The 23,341-nt window shown below is 50.6% G+C and overlaps 1 protein-coding gene and 1 non-coding gene across 2 annotated transcripts in view; both read right to left on the minus strand.

The window, feature by feature from the left end:
• The window catches only part of Prex1 (phosphatidylinositol-3,4,5-trisphosphate dependent Rac exchange factor 1), a 153,022-nt gene that overhangs the window by 110,857 nt on the left and 18,824 nt on the right, over window positions 1–23,341 (minus strand). The gene's annotated exons all lie outside the window — the stretch shown is intronic.
• LOC118583270 lies at window positions 12,821–12,984 on the minus strand. Its single transcript, XR_004944856.1, has one exon. It is a non-coding gene; the product is annotated as a U1 spliceosomal RNA (small nuclear RNA).

Here is a 23,341-nt window from a genome sequence, read left to right on the forward strand (position 1 = left end):
GGAACTTGAAAAATATTTGGCAAATCAAAAACAAAATCCTAACTTGGATTCCAGTTCATGATCACCCTTGGGCCAGAGAGGTCTGGGAACCCTCCCAGGGTTCTATAATGAGAGCTGTGCACAAGGCACAGGGCCACCCCAGCCACACACACTCTCACACACAGGAGAAACAGCTGGCAGAATCCACACTGAGGGCAACCGTAGCACCTGGACCTGGCACAGGCCTGGCAGCCTTGCTCCCTCAGCATGTATACATATCCCCACAGATTCCTGTAACACTTGGAAGGGACAACCTGGCCGCAACATTTGAAATGTGTCAACTCTGACATCAGCAACAATGGCTACCACACTGAATCCAGGAGCTCATGAGTATTGTTAAAGATGGGATGAAGGCTGTAAAACAGGAGTGTAGATTCAGTAAAAATACCACAGTAAATAATATGGTGGCTGCTGAGTGAAAAATCACAAGACTGATACTACAGTGAAGGAATCAGAAAACAGACTGGATGGGTAGATGACAGCTAGAGAGTGGATGGGTAGATGAAAGAAGGTGGATAGGTAGGTGAAGTGGATGAGTGTCAGGATGGATGGGTAGTGGATAAAAACAAATCAATGGATGGTAGATGAATGTATGGATGGCTATGTGGAAGGATACATGGGTGTGTGGTGGGTGGCTAGACATACAAGTGGGTGGGGGGATAGATGGGTGAGTGGGTGGACATACAAGTGAATGGAAGGGTGGATAGATGAGTGGGTAGGTAGGTGGATGGGTGGATGGATGAATGAACATACAAGTGAGTAGGTGTGTGGGTGAGTGGATGGGTAGGTGGATGGACAAACAAGTGGGTAGGTGGGTGGGTGAGTGGGTGGATATGCAAGTGGATAGATGGGTAGGTCAGAGGGGTAGATGGGTGGGTGGGGTAGATGGGTCAGGGGGATGGGTGGGTGGAAGTATGGATAGATGGGTGGGTAGACATACAAGTAGATAAAAGAATGGGTGGGTAGGTAGGTGGACGAACATACAAGTGGAGAGATGGGTGGGTGGGTAGATATCTGGATGGTGGATAAGTAGCAAGTGAAGAAGGTGGGGAGAGAGGAGGAAAATGGGCCCAGCACACAGCTGCACTCAGCAAGCATACCAAATGAGCCCAGCAGCAAAGGGGGCAGCACAGTGCTGTGGTCGCCAGCACAGGCCCTGAGACCGATTGGGTTTCTACCTAGCTCAGCCTTTTCCTCGCCGAGGAACCCTATGTACACAACACAAAGACTCTGGGTCTCAGGCTCCTGCCAGCAAGGCACTGGGGAAAAAAATTAAAGCACTGAAATACACAAATGCTCCAGACACATGGGACACAGCCTTTACCCTCCACACACGTCAGTTGATGATGTGATGACCAATGGGTAAAGCCATCCTAAGACAGGGATAGGAAAAAGCCCCAGCTAGACATGCCTCCTCGGAAGCAACACAAAGTCAGGCCCACTGGCTGAAGACTGTCATCCCAGCTACTCCAGAGACTGAGGCAGAAGGATCCTAAGCTCAGGTTCAGAGTGAGTTTGGAGCCAGTGTGGGCAACTTAATGAGATTCTATTCCACAGTAAAGGGTAAAAATGAGACTGGAGTGTGTCTCATGGTGAGTATGGGTGAAGCCCCGGATTCAACCCTCCATTCCTGCAACCAAAGATGAAGGAGGGGCAGTAACACCCAGCTAAGGTCCCCAGAAAGTTCTGCAGGAAGAGGGAGAAAGTGGGGAACAAAATACCTCTGTGTCTGCAGGTGCTCAGGGAAAGGGGGAGAGCGTGGCAAGGTGATGTGAGACACGTAGGATAGAGGAAGGGAATCTAGGAAGTGAGTGGGGAAGGCAGCCGGGTGTCTGCTGCACTCACTCTGCCCGCTTTGGTTTGCTCAGGCTACATGGCACTTGGGCCTACATGAGTGCCTGCCATATGCTGGGGAGAAGAAACAGAAGGTGTGGGTGAGTAGCAGAGAAAGGATCCAGGGCCTTTTGGGCAGGACTGGGAGAAACCTAGTTCCCTCCATCCAACTAGAGCCCAGTGTCAAGACAGTAAATAGAGGACCCGGTGCCCTTCCCACAGCCATTCCAAAAGCTGGGATCACAGACAAACCCTGGGATCACACAACAGTGCCCACCAGCCCAGCTCAGGTACTCAGTCCCACCTTCCCTCTCTCCTCACCACTAGCTGAAACAATCCTTAATACCCGGAGACAGTGTTTTCTGGGCCTGAGAACCCCAGGGTGCATTTATTTCTGGAGATGTAGGAAAGCAAGCTGGGAGTGGGTGTAGGAGCAGGAGTGTGCACACGAATAATCACACACTCATATGCAGGAGACACACGTGCAGCAAACAGTCTAGCAGGCTTGAATTGTGCAGTGCCACGTGCACACATGAACCCCACTTCTGCAGAAAACACAAAGACAGTGCATGTGGGAGAATAGCCACCTTGGTACCCCCTCTGCCTGATGGCAGAGTGCAGTCTGTGCACGTGCATGCCAATTGCCAGGACCAGTGCCTCTGGGCTCTCTCTGAGTGCCAGACAACTCAGGCGGGGTACCACTCAACAGGTGGGGATACTTAGGCACCAAGCTCAAATCAGTAGCCCAGGATCACACTGCTGCTGAAAGTCATACAGGTAGCATTCATGACTTTAGGACCCAAAGAGGTGATGAGGGATCCCAAAATAACCTTTAACCTTTCCTTCACTCAGTGACAGGTCATGTTAGAACAGAAGAGGTACAGGCTTGAGCCACAACCGTGCTGCACCCTCAAAAGAAGAGTCCCTGGTGCAGTCAAGGCCCTTGTCCAAAAGAGCACTTCCCTCCTGCAAGCAAAGTCACCAGAGGGCAGAGCAGGAGCTGGGGCAGAGCAGGAGCTGGGGCAGAGCAGGAGCTGGGGCAGAGCAGGAGCTGGGGCAGAGCAGGAGCTGGGGCAGAGCAGGAGCTGGGGCAGAGCAGGAGCTGGCAGAGCAGGAGCTGGGGCAGAGCAGGAGCTGGGGCAGAGCAGGAGCTGGGGCAGAGCAGGAGCTGGGGCAGAGCAGGAGCTGGCAGAGCAGGAGCTGGGGCAGAGCAGGAGCTGGGGCAGAGCAGGAGATGGGGCAGAGCAGGAGCTGGGGCAGAGCAGGAGCTGGCAGCCAGTGCGGACCACAGATGTGTTGTGTTTGGCTCCTGAATTGTTTGTTGCAAATATGACTGACTTGCCAGCTTTTAAAAAGCAAATGATTTCATACCAAAAAGTCCACATTTCCGGCTGTTGGAAACCTCTTGCAACTGTGGCCGGGAACCGTGGCTGGGAACCGTGGCTCTGTCCTAGGAAGCAGCTACTGGTTCCCTCACGTGGAACTCATGCTCACTGGTTTCCAGAAGCTCCAGACATGTGTGGATCAGGGCCATGGGCTCTGCAACAAAGCTGCCATGCCTCACTTGGTCTAAGCTCTGCTATCTCCTGTGTGACTTTGGGCAAGTTACTTCACGCTTCTAAACCTCTGTCTCCTCATCTACAAACAGTGGCCAGCCCACAGGACTGGTAGCTGCACCCAGAAGCACCCAGCATTAAAGGGAACCCTGGGTTCCCCAGTGTCCAGACTAAGGCTCAATTCTTCTGTAACATCAAGAGCTAACACACAGCGAGCACCTGTCCCATTTAACAGATACACTGCCAGAACTCAGTCCATCCGAGAAACCCCAAACCACATTTGGGTGTGTACCCAGAACAATGAAAACATGTGTGTGATATGGCACACAAACACTCACAGCAGCACTCCTCATAACAGCCCAACAGTGGAAACCCAAATATCAATAGGTGAATGAACTAACAAAATGTGGTATGTCCATACACAGATTGAGTCATGAAAAAGGGATGGGATTCTGACACTTGCTACAATGACCTCTAGACACACTAAGTAAAAGCAGCCAGACACAAAGGACCACATCTTGTGTGATATGATTAACATGTAATGTTCAGACCAGATAGAGAAAAGTATGTCTGTGGTTTCCAAGGTGAGGAGAAGGGTGGAAGTGACCGCTAATGGGCTTTAGGTATATTTCCAAAGTAATTAAAATGTTCTAGGATTATGGGTCTACAAGATGATTCATCAGGTAAACGCACTTGCCACCAGGCCTGACCACCTGAGTTTGACCCCCATTACCCACATGGTAGAGAAAACACTATGCTTTCAAACTGTCCTCTGATGTCCACATGTGTATGGTGACATGCATGCACTCACATAATAAATGTAAAAGAAAACTTTAATGTCCTCGGATTGAAATCTAGGGTGGCTGTGGCACTCTGTGGAACAATGAAAAGAGAACCCACTAGAGTGGGCTCCACAGAAAGGGTCGATTTCATGCTACGTAGATTCTGTTCTCAATAAAAATGGGGCTGATAAAGTGAGTAAAGTACTTGCCAGGCAAGTGTGAGGGTGTGGGTTAGAATCCCTACAACACTGGTAAAGCCAGACATACCCAGAATCCCAGCACTCTCACAGGGAGATAGGAGATGGAGAGAAGAGGATCCCCGAAGCTCCCGACAGTGCTGAACAAGAAACCCTGTCACAAATAAGGTAAAGACCAGCACATGAGGTTGACCTCTGACCTCCACAGGCACACCCAGGAGACAGGTATCCTGCAACCCCCATTTTACATAATAGGAAACCAAGGCTCAGAGAGCTGAAGGAGAGGTGAGTGTTTTCCATATCCACTCCAACACTGGAGTTGGAGTAAAGGCCAGAGGACAGGGTCATGCACCTGGCTACCTGAAATGCCCAGTTGTGGGCCTCAGGGTCTGCGACCCCTGCTCAGGCAGGTCACTTTCTCTCAAGCTTGGGTCAAAGGCCACATTGGGACACCTCTTAACCTCGATCCCACCAAGGGCTCCAAGGACCCTACAAGTGTAGCACTCTGGGTGGAAGCATTACTTATTTGTAGTTACAGAACAGCTGCGGCCATTCATAAATAATGACCTTAACGACCCTCAAGGGGGCCTGTCCTTGTCATGGAGGATGGAAGAAAGCGTGGAGGTTTTCCTAAGAGATTAAGTTGTTCACATGACTGGGTCAGATGTCAGAACACAGGGTCTGTAGCCCACCTCCCCCACATGGGTGTGCCCAGGGCTTTCCCATGAGGTGATCCTTGCTCACAAAGTACCTTCTGGACTAGAGAGTCCTCGAAAAGCCCAGAGTGTCCATCACTCCATCACTCACCAGGAGTCTCCATAGAGCAAGAGGCCTCCCAAGAGATGCCCTTCCCCTTAAGGACAGCTAGGGATCCCTGCACTGGTATAGGCTATAGATGAGTCCCTCTAAAGCAAGGTCCTGCCTCTGAGCGGAGAAAGAGGTCTGGGGGGTCTGCAGTCAAGTCTCTGAGCCAGCCCCTTCTGAGATTCAGGAGCCATGTGTGAAGTACTGGGATCCAGCCAAAGATGGGGAGGCACAGAGCTGGAAGGCGGGTAAGGAAGAGCAGCTGGCAGAGTCCCAGAGCACAGAGGCTGTGCAACGGAACGGGGTGGGGGTGGGGGGCTAGGGGGGGGGGGGGGGGGTGTTGCAAAGCCAGAGACTGAAACCAAGAAGCAACCTCCGAGGAAAGGAAGGGGCCAGGAGGCTGAAACCCAGCAGCCGCCCACCTTCCCTGGAGGCCCTACCCAGAAGCTCTCACCCTCAGCAGTGAGGGTGGAGGTGACTCCCAGGCCAAAGCTACCAGTGGGGGGAGGGAGCTCCAGGCTGGGGGATGGGGCTGGAAGTGCCAAGTGGCCAGCCAGGTTGCCATGGCCACAGAGACAAAGAGGGGCTGAGAAGAGGCTAGAAACAGGGTCCCCAAGAGGGGCCCCAGCCGCTGGTGGGCCTTAGGAAAGCCCAGGCTCTCCCTGCTGGACAGGAGCTCAGAGATGTTGGTGGACAGGCAGCCTTTCAGGAGGGCATGCAGGTTCAGTTCTATCTAAGTCCTGGGCCTGGTCCATGTGTTAGAACCCCTGTGCTGTCCACCTGCCTGGGCCTCAACTTCATCTGTTCAGCAGGAGGAGCCTCAACTGTCCTAGCTCCTGAAAGACAAAGGGGGGGGGGGGCTGCAACGAACCTTCAGACCAACATGAGCTCACATAATGAGGACTTGGCTATAGTCTGTGGCAGGTACACTCCCCCTCCTGAGACAGGCTTGCTCCATCTCCCTGGGGAACAGCTTTCTCTCTATAACACCCAATCCATTTGAGACTGGTACTTTTGTAAAATGCAATAAAAATGAATTACCAGAAAACACACAGTCTAAAGACAGCCTACGAGCCTAATGTCTTCTAAGGCCTGGTTGCAACTGGCACAAAAGCGTAAGCTCTGGCTCTGGCTTCCTCACTGCCAACAACCTGCTATCGTCCACCTGAGGATGGACTCTCGGAGCTCCCCAGGTCAGGGCAATGGGCCTAGAGGCAGCATGACAGGGGCACCCAGGACTCTAGAACCTCTGAGCTCTGCGACTTCCTGGCAGAGAAAGAACATCTTTACACCTGAGTTACCCTACGTGCAGCAGAAGACTAAACCATGAGCCACATCTCCTAGGTGTTTCAGTAGCAATTCTGAGTTAATCACTGGGACTCTCTAGTGCCATGCCCGACAAACCAAAACCCTCCCACACCCACCGTCATTGTAAAGTACCACTAAATGTCAGGGGGCACCACAGCAGTGACTGTCCCGTCTCCTGACCTTCACCCACTGGTCACCATCTGACACATCATGTGGGTATCTGATGTCTGGCTTTCCTACCTCCACTCTACCTAGAATGTCAGCCTACGACAGTAGGTATCAGAGTCTATCCCTCCCAGCACCCTCAAATGCCTGGCTCACCTGTAACTAGGTCTGGAACTGGGTGGGTGCCCAGCAAGTGTGAAGGAGTGGGAGTTGGGATCCCAGTTCAGCCACATACTTGCTGTGTGACCTCAAGAAAACGACTCAGCCTCCCTGAGCCTCCATTCCCTTATCTGCGGAACAAGAATACCATTGTGCCAGCCTTACCCGTGTGCAGAGGGGCTGAAAGAAGGCGGCTCCCTGCAGCTCAGTTCTGGTACAGACCTGAGATTTCCACATGGGCACCATAATACATTCCCCAGGGGACATGTGACATTTTTGGCTGTCACAACTGGGGAAGGAGCTGGCCTCAGCTAGTGGGTAGAATCAAGGACAAAAACAGTCTCCTGACATGAGGGGTATCCAGGGAGAGGGGACAAGCTGGTGAACTCCAGCAGCCACACTCTAAGAAATGGCAGGCAGAAGACAGGAGAGGACCCACGCCTCACAAAGCAACGTAAAACCATGCCACAGGCGCCCACTCCTCAAAGCTAGCTCAGATGCAAGGCGCTCACAGCCTCTGCCTTCAGAGACTCCGGTCCGAATGAAGAGCTAGGTTCCGTGGCTCATGGACATCACCACCAGTCTGTGGCCTTGACTCAGGTGCACGCACCCAAAAATGTCTTTCACTGCAGTGGGCTCACAGTTTTAACCATCAGCGACGTGAACTCACAGGGAAGGATCTGGAAGGCCAGGGTATTACTTGTCTGCAGTACATTTTCTATCAGAACACATCCACGTCTGTCAGATAGTTGAAGCAATAAAAAGTGGCCCGACACAGTGGCGCACACCTTTAATCTCAACACTCAGAAGGCAGAGCCAGGTGGATCTCTGTGAGTTCAAGGCCAACCTGGTCTATATATTTGAGTTCCAGGACAGCTGGAACTACATAGTGAGATTCTGTCTTCAAAAAAAAAAAAGTGATGCCAAATAGAAATCCCAGCCCTGCAAAAGTACCAACCCAGAGACGAGGCGTGACCTGTGCCTGCCACACCATCGTTTTAAATGGCTCAAATGGACCCAGCCTTAATGTCCAACAACAGGGTTAGTTCAAACACACGCACAGTACATCCATCCAATGGAGACCCATACAGATAATGTCACTGTGTGACATCTTCCATAGCAAAGTGGCAAGACCCGTATCACTTAAACTCACATGTACTACATACACAGTGCACATGGATACATGACTATCTCTGACACACATGTATCACATAGGTAAATGTTACACATGGGTCATGTTTAGTATACGTTATTACACAGGGTTGATTTTATTTGGCTGCTTTTTTATTTTGGAGTGTGTGTTGTGTGTGTGTGTGTGTGTGTGTGTGTGTGTGTGTGTGTCCATGCAGGTCTGATGAATTAAACTCAGATCTTTCAGGTTTATGCCTGTTAATTTTCTGGGCCATCTCCCAGACTGGCTGTTTGTTTTTTAAAGACAGAGTTTCACTGTGTATACCAAGCTGTCCTGAAACCCATGGCAATGCCCCTGCTTCAGTCTACAAAGTGCTAGGATTACCACCATGCCCAGCTGTGCTATCTAGTCTTATATAAGCATATCTAAAGTGGCTATAATACTGTTTAAGTTCATTTAAAAGACACAAAAGGGTAATGTGGTTATGCATCTGTCACCCCACTGGTCACTAGGGTCGATCTGGCTGGCACAGCTGGCAGGTGTCCTTCCTCACTACTCCATGTGCACCCCTCCCAAGGCTGCATGTTTGTCAGACACCAGCCTTCCCAGACAGAGGGCACACAGGTAGCTATGCCCCCCCAGACAGAGGGCACACAGGTAACACAGGTAGCTATGCCCCCCCAGACAGAGGGCACACAGGTAGCTGCGGTCCTCCCCCTAGATAAAGGGCACACAGGTAGCTATGGTCTCCCCCCACACCCAGACAGAGGGCACACAGGTAGCTGCGATCTCCTCCTCCCCAGACAGAGGGCACACACGTAGCTGTGTTTCCACCCCCACCAGACAGAGGGAACACAAGAAGCTGTGGTCCCCCACCAGAACCTGCAAACAAGCTCTCAAGAAACAAAAGGTCACATACAATAAGATCCTAGCTTAAAGTCCCAAACCAGGCAACACTAACACTGGGTAGCAGAAATTGGGACTGGGGATGTGGCTCGGTTGGCAGAGCCCTGAGGCCCCCAGTACCTGTAAAGCAGGTGTGGTAGTGCATAACCCATAATCTATAACCTATAATCCCAGCAGGAAGACCAGGTGCTCAAAGTCATCCTTGGCTATACGGTGAGTTCAAGGCCAGCCTGGGATACATGAGATGCTTTCTTGAAACAACAAATCAGAATTGTGGGTATTAGAGGGAACACAGAGAAGGGCCAGCCTATGGGTGCTGGTGACCCTCCCTCTCTGAACTGGGAACCCGTTACATAGACATCACATCACAAGTCCACAAGCCTCACTTAACATGTGCATTTTGCATATAAGACTCCCTTAGGAGCCAATCACTTAAATGCTATGGGAAAAAGTGGACAGCATATATGGCAGGGCCCCAAATTCCATCATTCCCCCTTCCTAAAGAAAGTTCTCTGCTGCTGGCAAAGCCCCCTACTGCTCCCCAAAAAAGCAAGTGAGAATCAAGCTAGCCTTTGTGGCTGGGTCCAACACAGCAGGACAAAGAGCCAAATGACAGGCGGAGGGGGGGACCCCAGCCCCCCAGGACACTGAAGCCCATTCATGTTGGAGACTGGCCATTTCCCCAGGGAGCTGGGAACAATATTCCCTTTTACCACCCTTCTTGTCTCCTACTTCCGCATTTAATTGCAAGTTCATGGGTATTAAGTAGCTCACACAGCTGACCTAGCTCTCTCTCCCGGCCCCATCCCCCCAAAAAGAGCGGCACAGCGTGGCCTCTGTTCCCAGCCCCTCTGTGTGCCTTCCCAGTGATCTTTGCCCAGGGAAGAGAAAACAGCCATCCCAACACCCCACTCTGTCCCCAGACAGTTTTCTCACCTAGCCAGCCAGGCTGCCCCCGCCCTGCCCACCCCTGCTCAAAGGGGCCTCCATGATGGCCTCTACTCTGTGACCTTCCCTGCCTTGCATGCTCCCTTCTCCCTCACTATAGCCCGGTCTGACTCCTAGGGATCTACACCTGCCAGGCAGCCAGAGCCAGGGCTAAGAACAAGCTTTCTCCTCAGGTCTGGTGCTCTAAACCACCTCCCAGAGCCTACCTTAGCAGGTGCCCAGTGCCCTGGACCTTCCACTTCTTCAGCTCAGCAGGCTTAGGGTGGTGCCTGGTGGCCGAGTAGGGTTGGAAGGACTTCGCCCAAGCCACCCTCCCGTCCTTCACAAATACTTCTACCCTCACTCCTAAGTCTCTCACCCCCAAAATGTCCCCAAGCCTGTGGCACACATCCTGGAAGTCTCTGTCTTCAGAAAGTCTCCCAGGTGACCCCTCCACTGAGATGTCTCACCCCACCCTTCCTCAACCAATCCCAGGTGACCATCTCTGCTTGGTTTCCTGGGCACCAAGACACTTCCTGGTCCGGGCAGCCACGCTAGATACTGCATAGACAGCACCCTAATAGCCTTGCTGCTCATCTAGTTCAGCCTTCTCACTTAACCCAAGGGACCCCAGAGAAGCACATGGTAGACATCTATCTTCTGCCTGCTTACAGCATGGACCCTCACCCCACTCCCTACCCCCCACCCCGCCAGAAGTCCTGTTCAGCCTGTGAGGTGGGCCCTGAGCTGCTGCTGGTCAAACCTCTCCTGCCTGACCACGGCAAACTACAGTGTCCCCTGAGGAGGGCGTCTAAGGATAGGATGTCTGCAGAGTGGGGGTCAGAGCAGACTCCCAGGCTACCAGTCCCAGAGCACTCCTGGGGAGAGCAGGGGCAGCAGCACTTAGGGCCCCAGCAGGTGACAAACATTTGCCAGGATTAGAGAACTGGAAACATCCAGTCTTTGTTCTCAGGGGCTGACAGGGAATCTCACCTCAATACTTTCAACAGAAGCAAGTAGGTGTGTCACTGAGAAAGCAATCACTGCCGTGTGTGTGTGTGTGTGTGTGTGTGTGTGTGTGTGTGTGTGTGTGTGTGTCTGTCTGTCTGTGTGTCTGTCTGTCTTATTCCACATATCTGTCTGTCTGTCTGTGTGTCTGTCTGTCTTATTCCACATATTTCAAAACCCAGTTAGGGCCCAGGGGCTGGCTGCATGGAGATATCTCCCATCACACTCATCTGACAACAGAGAGAGCTCTGTGAATTCCTTTGACTTGTACCCTGGCAACTCCTGCAGACCCCAGAGGACACTCTGAGCTGCAGCTGCAATGCTCTGGTGTCTGCACACAGCACTGTCATCTGCTTCAAACTGAAGCTTTTCAGTCTAAGGGCCATGCTTCCCCCGCATGTACCCAAGTACAGAGGGGGCTCTGGCACCCTTGTACCCATGGGTGGAGCTCTTCCAAATGACATCAGCGAAGAGGAAAGGGTGAGCAAGGCATTCCAGTGACAGATGGGCTTGCCTACCCCTTCTGGATGGGGCGGGGTGGCCTGCCATGGACTGTACCTTGCTGAAGACCTCACTCCTGCTGGACACCTCCAGCCAGACAGCATCTCCCTCTAATCAGCCTCTGGGCCAGGGGCCAAGTGCCACCAAAAGGGGGAGGAGATCCTTTGATGTGGTGGAGGAGGAGCCAGCCTGACTCAGGGATCTAGCCAACAGTGGAATAGAGGTGGGGACCAAAGGGTCTCATCAGGGCAACTAGAATAAAACACAGCTTCCCAGAGTCTCCCACTGAACCTGACGCCAGGCTGGCAGCTGACAAGTTCCAGCAATGCTGTCTCTACCCCCCGCTGCCCCCAATACTGGGTTACATAGACATGTGCAGCGATGCCTGGCTTTTCAGTGAGTGTGGGGGACTTAAAACTCAGGTCCCCATGCCGGTGTAACAAGCACTCTTACCCACAGAACCACCTCCTCTGCCCTAAATGTGGAATTTTGAGCTATAAAATCAAGTCAGAGAGACCAAGATTGCTGCAGTTTAAACACTTAGAGGTGTGTAGGAATTCCCAGGCCCCTCTGTGATGGGACTCTGAGAGAAGATAGGCTTCCTGAAAGAGGGTGTTACAGGGCTCTGGCAGGCTGAGGAGGGAGGAAAGAAAACCAAGGAGGACTTCCCCGAGAACAGGAGTGTGACCAGTGGCATCTGGTCCAGCCATATCTCCTAAAGCCCGTTAGATACCTGGGTGATCCAGAACCCACGTTAGTACAGTCAGTAAAACTGAGGTGTCCTAGCTTGGACCTCAGGTTAAGAAGGACAGGCATGACTGGTTCAGGGCATCCCAAAGGCTCAGCAAGCCAGAGACCACACTTTCACGGAACAACCCCTGCACCTGCCAGAAAGAGCAAGGATCAGCCAGGGCCCCCTCAGCATCCTGTCTCAAACTGAAACAAAATCCAAAAGGCCCAGAAGCAACATATGCAGAAGGGGGATGGGGGGTATGACACAGCCGACAGTTAGGGGAGCGACAGACTCCCAGGGAGCCAAGCCATCTGGAGCCCCTTGTGATTGAGGAAGGGGACCCAACAAGACTGGGGCGTTTATAAGACATAAGGTAGGGATGGGGGACAAGAAAGCTGCCTGTCATCAGAGCCCACAGGCCCCTCCTTCCATTAGCAACTCCACAGACCCATTCCAAACCCACTCCATAACTCCCAGAGTTCCCAGTTTCTGAAAGTTGAGCTTTAAGTGCTATTCCAGTACAGGCAGTTTGGGGAAGAGGTATGCGCCCCGCCTGGCCAGTCGGAGCAGTGCTCCTCCCCACCATGGCTCTATCATGGAGGGACACAGGGAGCAGGCCAAGGAGCTCCTGGATCCAGCTGTGCCTGAAACCCAACTGTGAGTGAAGTGAACACACGAAGAAGCTGGCTGGTTGGTTGTTCAGGGAAAAGACCGAACGCAGTCCCCAGTGAAGTGAACACACGAAGAAGCTGGCTGGTTGTTTGGTTGTTCAGGGAAAAGACCGAACGCAGTCCCCCACTACCACGAATTCTGCAGTCAAGTTTCCCGCATTTGGGGAAATCGCAGGGGTCAGCACATCCGGAGTGTAATGGATAAGCCTCGCCCTGGGAAAACCGCCTTCGTGACCATGGTATCTCCCCTGCCAGGTGAGTATGTAGCCAGCCTTCATTTGAAGACTGAGTTGGGATTTCTGCATTGACCACCCCAAAGTGTCGTAACCTGTGTGTCCACTGTCTCTCCTCTAGACACACACCATGGGTCACCTCTTATCATGGGAAGAGACAAGTGACAATGACCAGAAGACTCTTCCCTCAGCAGGAAACAGAAAAGACAAAGACCTCTGAACTCCAGAAGCTTTGGTTCCACTGACACAAGACAGAAGTGACAGGAAGAAGAGAGAGGACACAGGGAAGGTGACTCATCAGACAGTCAGGGAGCGGGGTACCCACGGGTCAGGGAGTGGGGTACCCATGGATCAGGGAGCGGGGTGTCCACGGGTCAGGGAGTGGGGTACCCACGGGTCAGGGAGCAGGGTATCCACAGTCAGGGAGCAAAGTGTCCATAGTCAGGGAGTGGGGTACCCACGGATCAGGCAGCGGGGTATCCACAGTCAGGGAGCAGGGTGTCCATGGTCAGGGAGCGGGGTGTCCACAGTTAGGGGGCAGGGTACCCACAGGTCAGGGAGCAGGGGTACACATGGTCAGGGAGCGGGGTACACATAGGTAAGATGCCTGAAGGTAAAGAATGTGTGGATAGTCCAGGAGCATTTTAGACCAAGCATGTGCTAAGGCCCTAAGGCAGGAGGTGTCAGACGTGTGTGGCCAGGGTCAGAGGAGTGGAAGCAGAGTAGAGGTGACACTGTGGTGCAGCTAGGTCTGCACCAGGACCAGGGCTTTTACTCAGAGCAGAGAGGAACAAGGCTTGACTTACACAGGTCCCTAGGGTGAGCCAAGTGCAAGGGTCGGGAATGGAAGCAGGAGGCCAGGGGAAGGCTACTGCCACCTTCTCGGTGGAGATAAAGGAGGCTGAGACCTTCACCATGAGGTGTGGCCGGACCCTGGCGGCTGCAGAGATAAAAGGACAGGATATCCTGGTGGCTGGAGCAGGTTGGAGAGGAAGGACAGACAGAGGACGCTGGGCAGTGACATGGGAAGACAGCAAGCCACCACGCCAAGGCTGAAAGGGCTGGGAAGACGGTGGGAAGATGTGGGCTCTCGGTGTCTGCCGGACATTCAGAAAGAGATCTCTGCTGTCATCTGGACAGAGCCACCAGGTTGGCACAGAAGTCAGCGAGGGAAGATTGAATTTGGACAAAGGTCAACCAAGTGATGACCTTAACGGTAATATAACAGGACATCAGCCACAGAATGCAAAAGTGATGAGGACCTGAAGGAAAGGGTTATCCTATCTCCCTGTCAATGGGCCTTCACAACCCCCAGCCCCCTGTGCTTGGGGAGGGAGGGCGCCAGGGCAGTGCCAAGGACCCTGCTCCCACAGGGTGATTTTCTACAGAGAGGAGATTTGCAGCCATCTCCACTCTGCTCCAGAGAGAGAAGCTGGGTGGCCATCCTCTCTCTCCCAACCCTAGTACACTGCTCAAATGAGAAGCCAAGACTCAGGAGACCATAAGCAGCTGTGGGTTAGCATAGGCTACAGACACAGTGTGCTGTATACCAGGAGCAGCACAGACCCCTCCTGCTACCTTCCTGGGGATCAATGCAGTGTGGGAAGGTGTCTTGTTGGGGGCACTGTAGTGACTGGCAGGCAGCTATGCAGTCAGGAAAGACAGCCACCAACAAACAGGGAAGTCAGGGCAGGAACTCAAGGCAGGAACCTGGAGGCAGGAACTGAAGCAGAGGCCATGGAGAGGTGCTGCTTACTGACTTGCTCCCCTTGGCTTGCTCAGCCTGCTTTCTCATATCTTGCAGTGCCCCCAGGGTTGCACCATCCCCAGTGAGTTTGGCCACAGCAATCACTAATCAAGAAAATGGTCCACAGGCCAATCTCTTGGAGGCATTTTCTCGATTGGAAGTCCCTATTCTCAAATGAGTGTGCTGTGTCAGGTTTACATAAAAGGAACCAACACAGGGCCAGAAGCTGGTATCAGGTCTCTTCCTCAACTGTTCTACTTTATTCACCAAGGCAAGGTCTTGCTAAACCCAGAGCCCACTGACCCATCTAGCTAGCCCACTTGTCCCGGAATCTGGTCTCTGCATTACAAGTGGCCATTGCACCTGCCTGGGTTTTTCATGAGTTCTAGGGATCTGAACTCTGGTTTTCACGCTAACCCAGCAAGGATTTTACCTGCTGAGCCATCTTCCCAGCCCCATACACCTCACAACATTCCTGTGCTACCCCCCACTAGAAGCATCCATCCTTCCCAGTCCTGACAGCCCAATTGCCACCACATTTCTACATGTTCCCTGGAAAGCAAAACAGGCCTTGATCTAGAACCAAGGCTGTGTGTCCATTACCATAGTTACAGAGGCCCATCATTGGGTTTATGGGACCCAGGGCTATATTCTGGGTGTTCTCCAAAGGGTCTCTCTTTTTTCCTGTTTTTCTGGCTTGTTTGTCCTGTTTATTCTAAACTCCAGGCTTGACTGGTTACCCTCAGTAACACCTACCATGAGTGAGTCACCCACCACGCACCCGGCAGCACACTCCACAGCTTCTCCAATCCTGCCCTGACTCAGGTGGAATGTGGACTGGGATTGGAGGAGGGGAGTGTTGTTCCCACATTAGGAAGAACAAAGCTAAGGTTCAAAATGATGCAGGGGTTGGAGAGATGGCTTGGCCAATACAGTAATTACCACGAGAACCTGAAAGATAGATGACTGATAGATAGATACATAGCCTATACAGACAGATGTGAGAGAGACAGACACAGAGACAGAGAGAAATGTCTTGCCCCAAGTCACATAACTGGACATGAGGAGAAAGACAAACAGGCTTCCACACTTTGGGCCTTCAGACTGGGAAGCTCTTTGACAAGGGAGCATGGCACACCCCCTTAACACCCACTATGATCCAGGCCATGGGCCTAGCATCTCCAGGGCCAAGGTCAAGGTGTACCAGGCAAAAGGTTCCCTAAGGAATGGAGTAATGGGGGACAAGGAGGGCCACAGACACTCGGTGTGGGACCAGCTCCTCATAAGTACTCGGAGTGGATGAGAACTCCATGGCGCCAACCCTACGTACACATGGGTGGGACAATCAGGGAAGGGACTCTCCCAAGAAGCAACATCCCAGCAGAGTGGGGCTAAAGATGGGGCTGAGCTGCTCTGAAGTCTGGCAGGGCCAGAAGAATACAGGGCCACATTAGAGACAGTGAAAGGATGGGAGAGCAATGCAAGACACCCAGCAGAGCTGGCCACGGGGTGAGGATGGCCTCAATCTTGGCACACAACAGATTATAACGCACTGTCTTTTATGTCCCTGACCCAGCAAGACTCGGGGCTTGCAGAGGGCCCAGACAGTGTCCTGCATACTACCATCACCTGCCAAAGCACATGCATGCCCAACAGCAGTGCAGGCGATCCAGGCCTGCCTCAAGCCTCAGCATTTCTAAGAAAAGCCTGGGATGCAGCCTACAATGGCTTTCTCCAAGCTACTGTGTGCTGATAAGGCTTGAGTTATTATTAATGTATTCTACACTCATTTGAAAATGTGTTAATTATAACTAATGCAGCAACGCACAAAAGTATGCGAAGATGAAGCTGCCTCCCTCCCCGTTCTCAGGCAGAGACCACCCACGCTGGTGTCCTGGTGCCCACCCTACAGTAGCTTTCTCCACACTGTTAGAACTTCGAGTGCTCCTTTCTAATAGCCTGTTGTCCTCGAGCTCACGTGCCTGCTGCTCTGTCTTCTCCAGCTCCTGAATGACTAGCACGTGCCCTCAGACAGTGGGTTGGATCTCAGGTATCCCTCCCCTCAAAGCCTCAGTCACCAGTCTGGGTGCTACCTGGAGGTAACAGAACATTTAGGAGGCATGGCCTAGTGGAAGACCATACGCTCGCTGGAGACATACCACTGCAGGGGCATTAGGACCCGAGCCCCTCTCTCTCCCCTCCTTTGCTTCCTGGCTACCCAGAGGTGGGCAGGCTTCCTCTAACTGTTCCCATGGCCATGGTGTACTGTCTTAGCACAGTCCTAAAGACAATGGGACCAACCAAGGCTGTGACCTCAGAAACCATGAGCCAAATGTATCTTCTTCCTTTAAACTGACTTTTTGTCATAGCAACAGAAAACTGACCGACATACCACCTAGAGAGCTTAAGATAAAATCCCATGTAGCCCGGGCTGACCTCAAATATGCTATGTGGCAGAGGGTGACCGTGATGGCCGGCCTGATCCTCCTGCCTCCACCTCCCCTGCTGGAATCATGTTGAGCCCGGTTTCTATGCTCTTTTTGTTTCATTGTTGGTTTTCTCCCTAAACATTGGGATTGTCTTCATATCCAGAGAGAGGTCAAAGGTCAAATCATTCTTTAAAAAGCCTGCTTGATAGCCTAACAAGTAAATGAACAGTCATAGGCCAATATTTGCTAATGACCACTTCTGTGTTTTCCTGTTGGTTTCCTTTATTTTACTGTGTTATTATAAACACAGCTGGGAAAAGGAAAAAATTAAAAAAAAAAAAAAACTCACAGCTTTACATCTTTCACATGCTTGTGTATGTATGTGTATGCACGCACAAGCCCATATCAATGAGGGTGCACTCAGAAGACAAAGCAGGGCTTCTGGTATCTTCCTCCATCATATCTCCACCATTTGGCTGAGCAGGCTAGCCAGAAAGCTCCTGGGATATGCCTATCTCTGACCCCACCCCTGTGATGAGCTTACAGGCCCATGAGGCCTGTCCAGCTTCTTAAATGAACGTAGGGGATTCAAACTCAGGTCTTCATGCTTTCAAAGCAAGGGCTCTTACCCACTGAGCCATCTCCCCAGCCCCACATGCTTTTCCCCGCCTTGATTTTATTTGAGAGAGTCCCAAGGGAACCAAGCCAAGGCTGCTGAGATGCTTTAAAGACACAGCCAAGCTAGTTTAACACTTACACCGCTCTGCCTGTCCCCTGCAGCCCTGCCAGCCTGGTATCACAGCTGCTGTGCTCACAGGTAGTCTAAAGGACAGAAGGCTGGTGCGGACAGGACGTGTGGCTTCTCAACAGAACGGCAGCTCCACATCGCTCTCATTCCACAAGCTAAGTGGAGTCTACAGCATGCTGGTTGGGTACCAGGACACACACCTGCAATCCCTACTCCAGGAAGCTAAGGCAGTGAGACTGTGCCTTGAGGCCAGCCTGGGCTACACGGCAAGACTCTCTCAAAAAAATAAAGAAAAGGGGGGCACTGCTGGGAGAGGGAGCTCAGTGAGTGAGCCCTGGTCTAGCATGTTCAAAGACTTAGGTTCTACACCCCCAACCCCATCCCACCCCACCCTGGGGAGGGTCAAAAAAAAAGCATTCTGGCCCAAATAAAAGCAGGGGTAATTGGGGAACAGGCTGCACCATTACAGAGCCCTGCACAGGATGGGGACACCTCAGCCCAACACCCGCCCCCATCCCAGCAAGCTGACTCCAGAGCCTAAACTGTCCCCTGCTCTGAAATGATTTCACACCCAGGCAGGACAAAGATGCCTTTGTCACTTGGAGAGGGAGCCAGCACTGCCAGAACATTCTGGGTTCTGTTCATTCAGATCTCTGTGTGTGGGGAGGGGAGGGCCTAGCAGAACAGGATGCTTCCCACTGGGCCTGACCTTAGGCCTAGACTCCTCAGCAGGCCTGGAGCAGGCCCCAAGCCCCTGCTGGCTTTGCTGGTTCACTCCACAAACACTAGCTGTGAGCTCAGGTTGGGCCAGGCACTGGAAGCTCTCACTTCATTCCCCAACCCAAGAATGTAACACCACTAACACACCATTCACAGACGCAACTGTGGCTGGATGGGCCCCAGGTCACACAGCTGGTCAATGTGCGACTCTGGACGGGTTACAAAGCCCCTCTGAGGCTCTGTTTCTCTGTCATCAATGAGATGACATCTTCCCACTTAGTTCCTGGGAGATCACTGTGCTTGGAGCAAACACTTCAGACCTCTGACCACTGGTGCTAATATAAGATCCATGGAAAGAGCCAAACAGTCAAGGAGGAGGCAGCATGATTACAGCTTTGAAAGCATGCAGAGGTGGCAGGAGGTCTTAGGAGAAGCAAGGACTTCCAGTCTAGGGTAGAAGTCCCAGCAGAGAGAAGGAACAGTCCACCCCAAATTCCAACCCTCTCTGGTCCCAATGCTCTGCAGTCTTCTTTCAAGGAACAATCCCCACCTCCATGGGCACAGGGAGGTCCGCACCTGAGTCTCAGAGAAAGATCAAACATGGCACAGGACCTGTGATAGCCAATCAGAGCCCACCCTGGACATGACCCTTCTGTAAATCAGGCCACTCAGTTCCTGGTTCTTAGTGTTGCCACTGTTTGGTTTTTTGTTTTTGTTTTTGAGACAGTTCTCACTATGTAGCCCTGACTGTCCTCAACTCACTGTGCAGACCACACTTCCAGAATGCTATGACTAAAAGTGTGTACCACCACACCTCATTTAATTTATCTTTTCTGTCTGTTTGTTTGTTTTGTTTTGTTTTTCTAGACAGGGTTTCTCTGTGTAGTTTTGGTGCCTGTCCTAGATCTCACTCTGTAGACCAGGCTGGCCTCGAACTCACAGAGATCTGCCTGGCTCTGCCTCCTGAGTGCAGGGATTAAAGGTGTGCGCCACCACCGCCCGGCCCATTTAATATTTTGATTTTATATTGAGAAAGAGAGAGAGAGAGACCTGCAGGAGTCAGTTCTTCCCTTCCAATACACAGGTCCCAGGGATCAAACTCAAGTCATCAGGCTCAGCAGTGAGCACCTTCACCTGCTGCCATCTTGTCAGTCCCCAGTTCTTGCTCTTATTGAAGATGGTTAGGATTTTTATTTGTTTGTTTGTTTGTTTTTCAAAACTGGGTTTCTCTGTGTATCCTTGGCTGTCCTGGAATTCACTCTGTAGACCAGACTGGCCTCGAACTCACAGAGATCCACCTGCCTCTGCCTCCCGAGCACTGGGATTAAAGGTGTGTGCTATCACTGCCCAGCAGAGATGGGTTTTCCTGTCACTTTGCACCACAGAATCCTGATAGCCAGCTAGCTCCTGCTGGTGGCTATTGTTTCAAAAACACTGAACTACTACGGAGAAGCAAGGGCAGCAGAGCTTGCTTTAGATATAAGGGCAGGAAGATCTGAGGGCACCCGCCCAAGGGCCTCATCACAGGGCAGAGGGGCATCTCTATTGGGGGCCCTCCCAAAGGAACACAGAGCAGTAAGTAGGACAGATGGATGTGAGCGCATCCTATGCAACAGCTGACATTGCAAAAGAGACTGCCCACAGGCCACAGAAAGCACGAAGCCAGGCCACAGAATCAGACCCTCTGGAGACAACCTCCTCCCTTTGCTGTGGATATTGCTCTGTGTAAATAAAGTTCTGATTGGCCAGTGGCCAGGCAGGAAGTATAGGTGGGACAAGAGAGAAGAGAATTCTGGGAAGTAGAAGACTGGAGAGGGACACAGCCAGCTGCCGCCATGAAAAGCAACATGTAAAGACACTGGTAAGCCACAAGCCATGTGGCAAAGTATAGACTAACAGAAATGGGTTAATTTAAGATAGAAAAGGTAGATAACAAGCAGCCTGCCTCGGCCATACAGTTTATAAACAATATAAGTTTTTGTGTGCTTTCTTGGTTGGGTGTGAGCGACTGTGGGACTGGCGGGTTAGAGAGATTTGTCCTGACTGGGCCAGGCAGGAAAACTCTAACTACAAATGGCACCCAACGTGTTGGCAAGAGTTTCCACCTAAAACCTGACAAAAAAGATTCTAAGACGGAGCTAAAAACAGTTTCCTAGTTGTCTCTCTCAAGTAAGCTGCAGCCTACCGGTTTGAGCTACTATGGCGGGTTCCTGGCGTGTGTGTCTGACCTGCAGTGTGGCGGGAATGAGGAGTCTACAAGCAGCACTTTACTCTACTGTGTGCTGGATTTAGCCTTTGCTAGTTTAAAAAAAAAAAAAAAAAGTTTCTGGGCTATACACTGCTTTGATAGAACTGCTTCTGATAGTTGATGGTACACATGGCTCCAGACCTAGAGTTGTCGGTAAACTGTACCACCGCCATGTTGGAAAGCTGAGGTGAGCAGAGCCAGCAGCCACAGCGGCGTTTCAGTCTTACAAAGATTGATATTACACAGAGAATCTGGTTTGTCTTGTCTTTGGGATTTTTAACTGCAAAAAAAGATTTGACCATAAAAGCTGTTGAGTTAAACAAATATGTAAATTTTAAAGGTACCTTGACTTCAAAATTTGGATATAAGGATATGTTGCTTTGGAAAAGAGTCTCTGCTTTTGTTTCCACAGAAAGCCAGAGGCTATGGATTTGTTCCACATTAAGATACATCAGGTTTGATCAGCCAAGACCACCTGAAAGGTCTCCGATGACACCATGGCCAAGATGATCCAACATCCAGAATGGTTTCAAGGCAACTGGCTCAGAGGTTCACCCTAATGGACTACTCCATAATCCTAAAATTTTCTTTGTATCCCCATAAGATACAGCGGCCCCCTCCAGCAGGAAGTAGTAAGAGAAACTACGCCCACATTCCCAAAATTATCAAGCTGGCTTTGGAGATGGAATTGGCTCACTCCTTCTCTAAACCCAGACATATTGCTAAAAGAAATGGTTAAGAGATTCTTATGTCCCAAATCAGAAGAGCTCTCTGGTGTGGGAAAGAGAAAAACCAATATTTTTACTTAAAACAGTTTGATTATGAATAAAATCTCTTTCTAAAGAAGAAAAGGGGATAGGATACAGATATAATAGGATGAAAGGGTAGATTAAGGAACTTACTTCTAAAGAGCAACAACTTGTTTAAAATGTTTTACATTGGTTTAGATTTTAGTCTATTGATACAAACTTAGTTAATTTTGTTATATTATGTGTATATTTCTACTCTTGTTTAAGGTATTATGTTTATATAGCTCATTTAAAATTGTAATGGCTAATTAAAAATAGATTAATAATTAGTCATCTATGATAATCATACTCGTAGCCATGTTAGTTAAGTCTTCTAGGTATACACAGAGATATTTCAGATAGATAGGTAATCTTCAAATACTTCAAAGACCTACAGAATATGGCATTTAAAATATTTTTAAAATTTAGACTTTCTGGACAGTGAGACATGTCTGCTCCTGGCAGCACCGATTTGCTTCAGAGAGGAAGATGGGCATTGAAAACACTTCATATCTTATCTTCACCTTGGCAAAAATAGCCATTTGGGCTAGAAACTGTTCTTGCCTGGACTGCTTGATCGACTGGACATGCAGGACCCATAGAAAGGTGACCACTACACTTTGCTTGACAAAATGGTCCTTCAGGTTCCTGCTTCGCAGAGGAAACTGCCAGACATTCTACAGGACACTGAGAGAAGTGACCAAGGGACTCTAGCCCTGTGGGCTGAAGACAGATGCCCCAACTTTACAAAGGAACATTAGGTGACTGTCCAGGCTGCCAGCTGTCTCTGTCTACTCTTGCAAGACTCCTGAAAAATGCTTGCATCCTTCTCCCGGTTCTCAGGTAATATTATATCCTTCTGAGGTCTTTGATGTGGTTGAAGACTAGATAGTTACAATTTTCTCAGTTATGATAAAAGATAAATCAGATATAAAACCTTAGACTCACAAATATAAGATAGCTAGGATATCTTCTTTAATATCATAACTGTAATTATTGCTTGATAATTGTTTTGTTATATGTAATTTTACTATGTAAAAGTTAAAACCTTCCTTTAAAAAAAAAAAGGGGAAGTGCTGTGGATATCGCTCTGTGTAAATAAAGTTCTGATTGGTCAGTGGCCAGGCAGGAAGTATAGGCGGGACAAGAGAGAAGAGAATTCTGGGAAGTAGAAGACTGGAGAGGGACACCGCCAGCCGCCGCCATGAGAAGCAACATGTAAAGACACTGGTAAGCCACAAGCCATGTGGCAAAGTATAGACTAACAGAAATGGGTTAATTTAAGATAGAAGAAGTAGATAACAAGCAGCCTGCCTCGGCCATACAGTTTGTAAACAATGTAAGTTTCTGTGTGCTTTCTTGGTTGGGTCTGAGCGACTGTGGGCCTGGCGGGTGAGAGAGATTTGTCCTGACTGTGGGCCAGGCAGGAAACCTCTAACTACATCCCTTCTTCCCCATCATAGAAAGAGAAAGACCACCCAAGAGCTGGCAGGCACCTCCAACTCAAATGCCCATGGCCCAGCACAAACAGAGGAGGCAACGGGATGGTCCTTCAAATAACCTCTGTCTCCTGCGTCTGACAGAAACAAGTTGGAAGAAATGTTCCTTTACCCTCTTAACTATTCAGTTATTAAAAAAACAGGGTAAATGGGTAAACGTAATGGCAACCAAAATAGATGTCATTGTTGGTGTTGGCAGAGCATTAGG

Source organism: Onychomys torridus, chromosome 4 (genome assembly GCF_903995425.1).
Source record: "Onychomys torridus chromosome 4, mOncTor1.1, whole genome shotgun sequence".
In the NCBI taxonomy this organism is placed as follows: Eukaryota; Metazoa; Chordata; class Mammalia; order Rodentia; family Cricetidae; genus Onychomys; species Onychomys torridus.